Genomic DNA, 12,972 nt, shown 5'->3' on the forward strand with positions numbered 1-12,972 from the left:
GAAATTTATAAAATTAACCCAAAGATTAACCCAAACAAATTATCAATGCTCTGTGTACAACATCTGGTTTAGATTGCCTGCTTTGTTTTCTAAATAAACTTATTCAATAAATAAATGAACAGTCCAGAAGCATGCTATTGATTAATGAGAGATGTTTTGGACTTAGCTGCCAATTAGCTCTCAGGTGTCTGAGTGCATTGGTGTAATTTAGAGGTTTTCCCTGATTTCTCATGTCAGCAAACAATTGGGAATTAGTGCTTAAACTGCAGACAAGAGAAAGCACTGAAAAGGAGTAGGTTCTTTGCTACAGAGTAGGACTCTGAATTGTATTGATGGAGCGTTTAAAGGATCCTTTTACATAAATTACAATTTCCACTGAAGAAAGTCAGAAAGAAATTGCTCAATTATTGTGGGAATGTAAATTAATTTTGGTATGAAATATAAGGTATATCAACAGAATCGTGTTTCCTACTAACTTCCTCAGGTTAAGATATTCAGAAAAGTAGATGAATTAAAAATCAAATAGCCCCCAAAGTCACATTTTTTCTTTTTAGTTGGCCAGTTGTTTTCATGGTTGTCACAATGCATGCTATTGGAAGAGTTGAATGGAACAAGTGATCAGTAAAATATGTCTGTCCTCCCAAGAATGACACTTGTTAGAGGATATGGTATAAAATAATTGTCTTGTTCTATGGAATATATCATTAATACATCAAATTCCCTCAAAGCTCTGTCACTCAGGGTTGAAAGTGTTCTCCCTTTCCTTTTATCTCATAATTTCCTACAGTGGAGCCCAGCTATAGGATAATATTCTATCAATAGCAGGTGCTATGGTTCCTTCCCAAGCTGTCTTGGCCCTCCCAGCAGTAACTGTTCATCTTGTCTGAGATGTTGCTTAGCATTTAGCATGTCTCTTTAAAGACAGTATGCTATAAAAACTGACATCTGCTTGATACATGTGTGTGTGTGTGTATAGAACATATCAGTATGCTTGTAGGAGAAGAAGTAATGTGACAAACCGGAGGCAGAGCTGCCAGGTTATTTCTGCAATAATTTTTCCTTTCTTTTATCTATCTTGAAAGAGTGAAAGAGCAAAAGCAGCACTGAACTATGACAGCTGGAAACTTGGGCTGAAGGTCGATTTACTGTAAAGACAATTTTTCAGAGCGTTGCACTCACCTGCTATCTTTTTCTATTTCAGTCCATTATCTTCAGATGTCCAAATGATGCACCAAAGAGTTCATTCCCCTCGTAATAGAAGATAGTACATAAATGATTAAGTAGTTAAATTCTAGTGGTCTACAAATATGAGCTTTCTGAAGCGTGTTTTAGTTACTCATTACTTTAATCAATTGATGTTTGTTTAAATGCAAACACAGCTGTTTCATGTGTTTGGTTGGTTTCTGTTTCTTTCATGAGGGACTCATGAGATGAGCAAAAAATCGCATTGGATTGACAAATCTTATTTCTTCAGAACACTCAACCCAAAATGACAGACATTTTGTTCTCCAAATGGCAGGGAAGGGAAAGAATTGTCACTTTATTAGCTGGCTTTTGGTTTGCAATTTAGACTCAAAGCTGTAAATGTGAACAAAATTGAACTCCCAGCATCTGCTTTTAAGATTTATCCAGTCTCCATCAATGAATTGCCAAAAGACACAGACTTTTGCCCCCTTAGGAGTTTTTCTATGAAAAAGCACCAGAAAGGCCTGCTTCTCTCCAGTGACTGTTCCTTCCTACAGAGTACTTCTGCATTTCTGATTAAGGTTTTTCCACAAATGTCTAACAACCTAGCTGCCTCTCTTTAAATATACATTTCCCTCATTTCATGCTACTCTTTCTTTGTGAGCACCTTCTTGGTAGTTTGAACAAGCTGTAAATGCAGGATTAGCAAACTGGCACAATGGGCTGGTTCACATTTCTTCCTTTGCAGTGTGATCTTACTAATGAATAGTCAAAATGAATTTGGAAAATGAACATGGGATTAAAAAAAGGCTGCTTTGTACCTCTCAGATTCCACTTAACAAATGATTAATGTTGACTGGGTTTCATTTAGTAGCTTTTAATTTATTACTTTAAATTGAATGTTTACTCTGAAATTCTTTGTTCTTCTAATTTCTTGAGAAATAATAATACCTAAAGATTCCGAAGTCACTGCTGTGGGATCCTGCTGCTTTTGTTCTTAATAAATTGTATAGATCAGAGCCTACAGCTATTCTGAAACTTGAAAGAAAATGACAATTAAAGTGATTATTTAAGTAAACTATTAAGAAAATTCACCCGATCTCTACTATTAAGTGAGCAGATTTTCTCTTTCCCTATGGAGAAAAATTTTTAACAAATGCCTCATTAGAAGATTTTGTTTTCTGAGTTCTGTCAAGCTGTTTCTTTTTAAAATTTTATTTAGATTGAAACTAAGTTTGTATTGGTCCAGATGTGTGGGTTTTTTTCAGTAGCTCTTGGATCTTAAATAAAAAAAAACTACTATAGGGATTAGGTTCCACAATGGAAGCAACCTACTTCCATGGCCCAATTCTGTTTTCTTGGTGAATGATACTGGGCACATCTAACAGGCCGTAGGTCTGTGTTTGATGACAGCCATCCAGCACCGAGCGAACACTTGTAAATCCTTTGAGGCTATGGCAGTTGGTTTGATCACTATGCAGGTGTTTCTGCATGGGAAAGGTTTGCATGCTTTGAGAACAGAAGTTTGCTATTCCTGGCAGGTCTTTGATTGTGCAAGGGCAACTTGCTCATTGATTACAAGTACTACAGATAGGAGCTTGATTCCATGCAGGCATTAAAAGAAAATCAAAACACAATGATTCCCAGATGCAATCTGTATCTTCCTTTGGAGACCCTTTTCTTCTCTGCAATGTTTTTCCTTTTCTGAAGATCACTATTTTGGTTTTCATTCCTGTGATGATCAACTGGAGGACTGCAGACCTGACAGTTACTTCCTGCAAATGGGCTGAGGTGCCATACGTTTCCTATGCTGCATCCCGAGAAGAACTCTGCTCTGGGAGCAGCGTCCCCTATAAACCTATTCAAAATTACAAGACACTCATCATGGTTTTGGGTTACTTCTGGCTGAACACCTTGATGTTCGTGTGAGCACAGTTCAGCTGGGCCTTGAGATGGGACTCTGGTCCCCATGCAGTAGCAGATGATCATGCTGGTGCTGCCCTGTGCGTGAGTGCAGGGTGAGGCACAACAGCCTCTGGCTTGGTATGACTGCTTTGTAGGGAGTTACATAAAAAGAAAGAAAACGGATTTCTACATTGGTTCCATTCAGAAAAGTGAAACTTTGTTGAATTCGTCTGTGCGCGTCTCCCTCTTCTCCCCACCCAAATAACTTTGGAACGCTTTGGTCACTCGTCACCCTGTTTAACTGAGAGGCTGCACTCCTCTATGCTCATTGGGATGAGCACTCAGTGAGAGGAAAGGTGCTGTGAGCGTGTTGCTGAAAAAAGCACCAGAATAACCAGATGGAGAGCGCGAATGTTCTGTGTAAAGAAGCAGCAGCTTGCAGAGCAAATGAAGCTCGAGAGCCCCAAATCACAGTGCTGTGGGAAAACCAGCAGCACTTTGTCATGCACAGAGTTTCTCTTCTTTTGAAGCTTTTAGGCACTGGTCTCTTATTTTGTCTCTTCCCCTCTGCTGTTCCTTGCAACGAGGGCAGGTATCTGTGAGTCTCCACGGATTTGTTCTTGATTGACTTACAAAGAGTTAAGCCTATAACCTGCTTAAAATATATTCATTTGGTGTTGAATTTCTGTATTGTACATCACACAATTGTGGGTAGTTTGAGAAACTGCTTTACAACTTAGGAATATTTTTTGTTGCAGGTGGGCAGCTGTCTGAATTGCTCCTATTTGAACTGGTGGCCACTTTTAAGTTGAGATCTCAAGCCCAGCTGTGGTATATACATAGCATAAGATATTTTTGCAGGGTTATTGCCAGCTCTACTGGACAATTTGCCTTCACTATGTAACTGGCTTGTTGTCTGACTAAGCTGAGAAGGGCTGCAGGAAGCCTCCACCATTTGTATGCCGTAGTCCATCTTGAAATAGTTTGTAACTAGTTCTACTTACAGTGCATTATTTAAAGTTGGAATGTTTTTGGAACCTTATTTGCTGGTTAAATGGAAATGTTTTATTTATTGCATCCAGGTGATTTTTAGTGATGCATGTCCAGGGTGGCTTTCTAGGTTGAACTAAACCTGCTGATTTAGAAGTGGCTTTTTATTTTGCAAATAAGTTTTTCTTTCTATTCAGTCCTTGAGATCAGCTAGTAGATTTCACACACTGGCAGCTAAACTTTCTTTTTCTGTATCCCCAGTCAGCTTGCCATTAGCAGTCCAGAAATAACATACTGATGGAGAAAGCAATGCAAACTTTCCTTTCCTACCATATGTGATAGTTCTCAGAAACCCAGCTTTCCTTTCCTCTATGGCAAATGAAACAGGGCTCTTTTCAGCATAGGATATTTTGGGTTTTAAATAGTCTCTTTGTACTGACAGTGTATGTGCTCCTTTTTACATTTGTTCATACTTGTGGGAATTTACATCTGATGATTTTTAAGTTGCATGGGAAACAGCAATCTGCAGTCAGTCAGTCTGTGAAAAATAAGAACTGGAGACTAAATCAGGGCAAAGTGGTGCTTGCACATCTTTGCCATCTTGATTGCAGCAGAGCACTGCTGTTGGTCTGTCTCCCACACAGCAGAAGGTGGCAATTTCTCCTATCTTCCAAGTCAGGCCTCTGATCCTAGGAGATGGTTGTCTTTCATCCTGGGAAGTATTATTTAGCGTAATTATCATGAATCTGCTGAACCTCTCGAGAAATTTAGCTGAATTTTCAAAGTGCCAAAGTAGGAGGACTGTGACAGATCTCTCATCCCCCCACATCTTTTCCTTAATAGAAGCAGAGCTCAAAGCAAGAGAACCCACAGCCATAAGATACTCTAAAGACAGAGGAAACTTAACCTGAACAAAACCTTTGAGTGCAGAAGCATTCCACTTGGGATAAAATTGCATACTGCCTTAGAGTAACAAACTGCAGGACTACATGGTTGCTTTTTCCTTCAGTATTTCTGAAGCGGTGCTAAAAATGAAAGGGACAGCATCTCAGATAATTGTGATGGCTTTCTTGGTTTGTGCTGCTAGCTTGGGGCAGAAATGAGAGCTCCTTTGGTTAGTCAAGGAAATAAAATGGCCAAGGAAGCTGAAGCTTTGAGCACAGTACTGAATCTGAAATACAATAAATGAAGTAGCATTACAAACAGACACAAGTTGAGGCATGAACAGCATAAAGTGGTAAGTTTTTATTATTTACTTATTTCAGTTTTTATTAAGGTATTTATTAAGGTAATTTAGAGTCTGTGCTTTTTTATAAATCGAGGAATTAGAAGTATAAGCAAGGCATTTTGAAAAATACACAACACAACTGGTTATTCTGGGTAGTACCTTGTTTCCTAAAACCCACTCTCATGAAGAAATTAGACAAACTTACGGCTGTTCTTACAAGATAAACCTAATTCTTAACAACACAGATGGAGCGATGAAGGTCAGTAGAGGACAAAGTTCACAACTCCAATACAATAGATACTTCATTACCTGCTTGAAACCTCATAATTCCTTAGCTCATTTTGTTTTAGAAGCTAAGCAAAGACTCCCTCTCAGCAGTTTAATGCTGTGACAGCATGAAAGAATCTGCTTTGAGTTACAAGCTGCTGCTCTGTATGAAATTTCTCTTCCCTGTTAGTGCAGTTAAGGTAGAAGAGGGTACGAAGGCAGCTGGGCTTTGCTGCAGCGCTGGGTTGTCCCCTCACACAGATGCCCTGGGTCTACAGCAGCACAGGGGAGAGGCTCTGTGTCACCATGAGAAAGGAGTGGGATTTCGCATGCTTAGCATGGGAACATGGTCACCTGAGCACACAATAAGCTCTTGAAGTAGAGTCCTCTGTCGTTCTCAGTGGAATTTGGCTGCAGCTCAGTGACCACCTTCATGCATTTGTGTATCATCTGGGATAGTTGAAAGCCAGATTTCTCCTCCTGGTCTAGCTCAGTGCAGGGCAAGGGAAGCTTGAGCCAGCACACAGCTGGCAGTGATGCGAGAGCAGAAACAAGCAGAGGATGCGAGCTTAAAGGTGGGAAGGCTTCTTTCCATGGCAGATGTTCAAAACATCTGAGAAACCTGCAACTTCCAAAAGTGCTGAGCAGCACATTCCCAGAGCTGTGGTAACTTCCTTACACCTACATCTTATTTACCTCAAGGGCTTCAGTCAGCGTAAGTAACTTGTCCTTAACATAAGCAGCTGGAACCTGTTTAAAACGGCATGGAAGAATTCAGTACTTGCTGTGTGTTTTTTGTGCCCCCGGGGTGTAAAGTCAGACTGGGCTTTGTCAGTGATTTCTGAAGAGTCAGGATTTCACACCAAACAGCTTCACAGTAACACAGTGTCCCCAAAGAAGTTCCCGAGGAGCATTACTGTGCTTCTGCTAACAGAAAACAACACTGAAAGGCTGAGGAGCTCGTTTTTCCCCTTGTTGCTGTTGTTTAAAGGAAACTTAGAAGCATAGTGCCTGCTTCTACTTTTTAAAGATCAGTAACAAAGAAGTTTACAAAAAAAAGGTTAAAGGAAATACATTTTGCAGTGAAAACACTACTTTTCTGAGAGAAAACATAATTGGAATAGGTAAGCATTGAACAGATGACATAGACTGTAGAATGACTTCCAGAAGAGATTCACAAAAATCAGACAAAATCTATCAGAACTAAGTATTTTCTGCTTCAGGGGCAATTTGCAGCAGTTTCCTGTCTCCCTGAATTATATTTCAGGCTGTTAATTTCCTCTTATTCTCTTCTGATTCTCCTCCTGGCCATTACCTCTTGCCTGTACAGACTCCATCTCCATCTGCCCAATCCCAGTAATCAGCATCTCCAAGAGGCTCTGCAAGGTCAAATAACCCAGCAATTGTTAGGCAGAAAGACATACAAAGCACAGTTCTGGATGATACTAAAACATCCCTGCACAAACTGCAGTTTGAACTTTTGCCCCATTTTTGAACAATCGAAAAAAACCTCTGCAGCCACAGTTTAGTAACACCTAATAATAACCTCCTGGGAAAAACACATACAGCTCTGGAAGGGAAATGGTAACCACATCATCTCCTGCCCCTTCACGAAAGGCATACCACTGTAAGAACAATACTTCTCAGCCTCTGTGCAACTAGGCTTGCTGGGAAGCCGCTACCAAGCAAATTAACATCACATTTCTTTAGGGCAACGTCTGAGCAGTGCAGCAGGAAGGCAGCACCACACTCAAATCCTGCTGGTGCAGCCTCATAAATCTGTTCATTTTTTATCAGTCTTGTCATAACTACTGCAACTTCAGGTCCCAGTGTTTAGCTGACCACTTGTCTCGGTGGAAGATGTTGGAGGCAGGCAATTCCTGCCCTGGGCTTCTGCCCACACTCCCTGGTCTATGCCTCAGCCCAAGTGAAGATGTGACTGCTTCTGTGAGAATCTCTGACTAGGAAGGTTGCAGAGCTACTGCAGAGATACTGAACGCTGACCTCTACATAACACACAGCTATTGGGTACTTCTGGTGTTTCTGCTGTAATTGGAGTCACGAGGTTAATCTCAGTAGTTTTCTCAATGTTCTTTTGTGTCAAATCTTTCTGATAAAGAATAGCAACATACTTAGAAAACCCTCACAAAAATAAACAAACAAGCTGTGGAAGAACAACAGGAAGCTATTTAAAACTAAAACATTCTAAAGCAGCCACATTTGGAGCAGACCAGGCGTTTACGTTCCAGCTGCCTCTCTGCATTCTGCATTCACATAATTGCCATTTCTTTCAATAGGCATTTTCAAATTAATCAGTCAATCAGTAGAGTGTGGCTACTAAATGTGGTAGAGCTCTGAACAGCAATGTACTTACAACACTACAAAGTAAGGATGTGCTGTGATCCCAGTACATACAGTGTGCAGAGATGAAACTCATCAGGAAAAAATAAAAATAGGTGAAAATTTTCTTAATGAAGATTGCTGATACGCTTCCCCAACCTGAATGCCATCTAAATTGTCTCCTGGTCATACCTGATTACTTAAAATATGACACTTCACTTTCACAAGAATACGCAAACTTCAGAAAAAAAAAAACACAACAACTTGCTAACATATTGAGATTTCCTGCTCACCTCTGAAGCCTTACCTGTTATCAGCACAATATAGAACTGGGCTGTGATGCAGCAAGAATTTTTGCAATAATGTGGATAGGTTCCTCTATTCATTTTCTCTATGCTCATTCCCCCCCCCCTCGATCTGATATCTATTATTTAAAGAAAAAGACTTTGCAGGCTTCTCCAGTATAGTGCATGCTTTGAAAAGGGGAAACACGTTGACCTAGCTTTCTTTTTCTCTGCACTTCCTAATTTTAAAAGCCTCCAAGCTATCACAACTCCTGCCCTTTGTCAGTTGGACACTGAACACACTCTCCCTGTTTGTTCTGTTGAAACTTTTAATTACAAAAAAAAAAAAAATCTGTTGGGTCCAAGGTTCTGAAAAAGAAACATCATCTGTCCCAGATCTGTAAATAAAGGACATAGGATTGAAAACTGTAGAGTATCTGGAGAGCTGAGATTTTTCTTTTTGAGTAGCTGCACCCGACAGTTACTAAACAGCTGCTATTAAAAGGGAGAAAAACACAACAGAAAAATGGCCTTAGCCACGCTCTATCTAAAAGCGGCGTTGTGGTTCCTTTCTCCTCCTGTAAGTTTTCAAGATAGAAATAGTGATACGTAAACCTTCAGGCAAACAGGACTTGAAAAATCTCTACAGATCCTAAAGTGTACAATTTCTCTGCCATACCAAGGGCTGTAAACAACTCTCAATGCCAAAAATATGAACAATTTTCTTCAATATTCAAATTCATAGTGATAGTAATCCCAGTGTAAATAATCTGTGGTAGAAGAGAACACATTGTCTGCTGTCCCTCACAGTCGTAAGTAATACGTGGTCTGAAGAGCTACAGTGTACAGCTTTTGTATGAGGATGCAGAAGCCCTTTGCTGCCAAGGAACAAAGTCAACTCTGGCCAATTTAGTCCAAAACTGTAACAATAAATTACAGTTTTATTGCATTAGTCTGAGGAGAAGAAAATTTAACTAGTATATTGTGTGCTGTTGGACACCTCGTGGAAGTTCCACAAAACTCCTAATAGCACTGCAGGCAAAGCTGTGCCTTTATGCAAAACGTTTGTATTTCCCACATTCACAGGTTGACACCCACCTGACTCAATTTGCAGAATTAAAAAATGCAGCCATTTTCCCATTTTTCTAAACTAATGAATTTTAAACTAATTTTGACTTAGATTCAGCCAGTACCCAGATTCATTGGTAGATTCATTTTTAAGGGCTGTTTTCAGCTCACAAGTGATTACCATGGAGGAAGTAGTTTTGTCTCCACCTGCTCTGAAACAAACACAGTGCTCATATTCATGTGGACAGAATCACTCAGGTTGGAAAAAGACCTTAAAGATCAAGTTCAACCACCTCCTAACCATACTACCCTAACTCTAACGACCTCTGCTGAGCACCACATCCAAACTGTTTTTAAACACATCCAGGGATGGTTCAACCACCTCCCTGTGGAGCCTACTCCAGTGCTTAACAACCCTTTCTGTAAAGAAGTGTTTGCTGATATCCAACCTGAACTTACCCTGGTGCAACTTGAGGCCATTTCCCCTCGTCCTGTCACCAGTGAGAAAGGACCAACTCCGCTCTTGCTGTAAGCACCTTTCCAATACTGGATGAGAGCAGTAAGGTCTCCCCAGACCAGGACTTTTCCCCAGACCAGACAAACCCAGTTCCCTCATTCTCTCCTCGTAGGCCTTATTCTCCAAGCCCAACTTTGCAAGTCTTGTTGCCCTTCTTTGGACCTGCTCCAGCATCTCAATGTCTTTTCTGCATTGAGGTGCCCAAAGCTGAACACAGTACTTGAGATGAGGCCTCACCAAGGCCAAGTATAAAGGCAGGATGATTTCCATAGTCCTGCTCACCACACCATCCCTGATACAAGCCAGGATACCATGGGTACTCCTGGGCCAAATGCTTTGTTTGGTGGGGGTTACTGCATTGTTACTGCACAAACATATGGCTATTTTTGTAAACGTCTTCCCTGTTACAATTACACGCAGATGATATAGTCTTGCTAATACTGCTGTCCTCATCTGCCACAAGGACAAGCCTAGGACATCAAGATCAGCAAGCTGTACACACAAAGGCTCAGGGAACAGCTCTGACTGTATAGCACAGCTGGCAGGCAAAGGATCTGGCCCTCTGCTGAGCAGGCAGTGCAGTAACTGACCTGCTGGTGAGGCCCCAGCTTATTTATGACCCTGACAGCCCCAACATCCCCGCAAGGTTCAAGGAGCCTGCCTACCTTGAGGTAATCCTGCAAGATGGGTACACGGGAAGGGGAGTGCCTGACCACAGCTGTTCCTTTGCAGAACTCTGGTGAATTGCAAACTTTGCCAGAACAGCTTTTGTACTAGATTTAACCAGGAAATAAGACCAGGGCATGGAAAAAAGTAACAAGACAATATGGTATTTCAACTACTTGATAAAAGAAAATACCTGAATTGCTTCTGCTGTGCTTCAGCCCAGGTTTCTGATAGTTAATTTTATCTACTTTACTCTTCCACGTGGAAGCTCTTTAACAGAGAAACAAGGAAATTACCATGTAACATTTTCCATTTTTCAGGATAAAGAGCTGTGTAGAAGGGGATCCTGACTGCCTCCTCCCCAGATCAGCCTGCTGTCTACCTGCAGCTTGACATACCTGAGGGATAGCACACAATCCAGAGTGACCTAGGCAGGTTTGAACATAAGGCCCAGGTGAACCTCCTGAGGTTCAGCAAATGCAACAGCAGCATCTTCAACTTGAGTTGTGTCAACTCTCACCATCAATACAAGCTGGAGGATGTAAGAATGGAGCACAGCACTGCCAAGAAGGACTTGAGGGTGCTGAGGGATGGAAGCCGGATGTGAGGCAGCAACGTGCCTTCAAAGCTCACTGTATCCTGGGTCAGAGAGTCCAAGAAGATGATCCTGTCCTTCTACTCTGTGCTGGTGTAACCTCACCTGAAGGTACTGCATCCAGATGTACAGGAGAGATGCAACCCTGTTAAGAGCACTTCCTGAGGAAGACCACAACAATGACCCAAGGGATGAAACGCCTTCTCTACGAAGACAGGTTGAGAGAGCTGCAGCTTCAGCCTGGAGAAAAGAAAGCTCCAGGGAGACCTGACTGTGGCCTGTCAGAGTCTGAAGGGGGCTATAAGAAAGAAGGGGACAGACTCTTTGGCAGGGTCTGTTAGGACAGGACAAGGGAAAATGATTTCAAAAATACAAAGTGTGAAGACTTAGATTGTTTTAAAACAAAGAAACAAAACAAAACAAAACAAACAAAAAAAACACCCAAGGGTGGTGAGACACTGGAAGAGGTTGCCCAGAGAGGTGGTGAAAATCCCAACCCTGGAGACATTCAAGGTCAGACTGGACAGGCCCTGATCAAGTGTAGGTGTCCTTGTTTGCAGCAGAGTAGGACTAGATAACCTTTAACAGTCTCTTCCAACACAAACAATTGTATGATTCAATGGAGTAACAAGTTAATATTACCCGCCACACTTCTGTCCACATAACCCAGCTTCACTTCTGCTAGGGTTGCAAGGAAAAGCTAGTGAAATAACCACTTCTTCCAAACAACCCTTGGCATTTCAACAACACGTATTACGGACATAATTCAAGTAGCTTTAGGAGTTTGTTTGTCCTCTTAATAAAACTGGGCTCAGAACGAAGTACTCATTCCTGCCAGGATAGTTCCTGCATACAGAACCACAGAATGGTCAGGGTTGGAAGGGACCTCAAGGATCATCAATCTCTGCAGGGTCACTAACCTCCACATTTAACATAAATAAGACTGCCTAGGTCCCCATCCAACCTGGCCTTGAACACCTCCGGGGACAGGGCATCCACCGCCTCTCTGGGCAGCCTGTTCCAGCACCTCACCACACCCACAGTAAAGAACTTCCCCCCAACATCCAACCTAAAACTTCCCTCCCTCAACTTCAAACCATTTCCCCTTGTTCTGCTGTTATCTATCCTTTCAAAGAGTTGATTCCCCTCCTGTTTGTAGGCTCCCTTTCAGTACTGAAAGGCTGCAATGAGGTCACCCCACAGCCTTCTTTTCTCCAAGCTGAATCAACCCTGCTCCCTCAGGCCTGTCTTTGTAGGGGAGGTGCTCCAGTCCCCTGATCATCTTCTTGGCCCTCCTCTGAACACTCTCCAACAGCTGCCTTCCTTGTACAAGGGGCTCCAGACCAGTATTCCAGATGGGGCTTCACAACAGCAGAGTAGAGAGGGGCAATCATCTCCCTGTCCCTGCTGGCCACCCCTCTTTTGATGGAACCCAGGACACCATTTGCCTTCTGAACTGCAAGAGCACACTACTGGCTCACATTAAGTTTTCCATCTATCAAGACCCCCAGGTCCTTCTCCACAGGGCTGCGCTCAAGGACTGCTCCTTCCAGTCTGTATGGATGCCTGGGATTCCTCCAGCCCAAGTGCAAAACTGCATTTTGCCGTGTTGAACCTCATCAGGTTCACCTGGGCCCACCTTTCTAGCCTGTTGAGGTCCCTCTGAATGGCATCTGTTCCTTCTTCCACGTCAACCACACCACTCAGCTTGGTGTCATCAGCAAACTTGCTGAGGGTGCATTCGAGTCCCCCACTGATATCATTAATCAATATGTTAAAGAGCACCAGTCCCAAAACTCTCTATCATTCTACATAATCCTACAACATTTATCAAATGCTTTAAACAGATGTGAACAATTGCTCACAGTAAATAGCTGACCAAACAACTACATACATATTAAAGTACAGAAAATTATCCTTATAGCAA

This window comes from Lagopus leucura, unplaced genomic scaffold (assembly GCF_019238085.1).
Source record: "Lagopus leucura isolate 7727_CA_CO unplaced genomic scaffold, USGS_WTPT01 Super-Scaffold_100012, whole genome shotgun sequence".
Classification (NCBI taxonomy): Eukaryota; Metazoa; Chordata; class Aves; order Galliformes; family Phasianidae; genus Lagopus; species Lagopus leucura.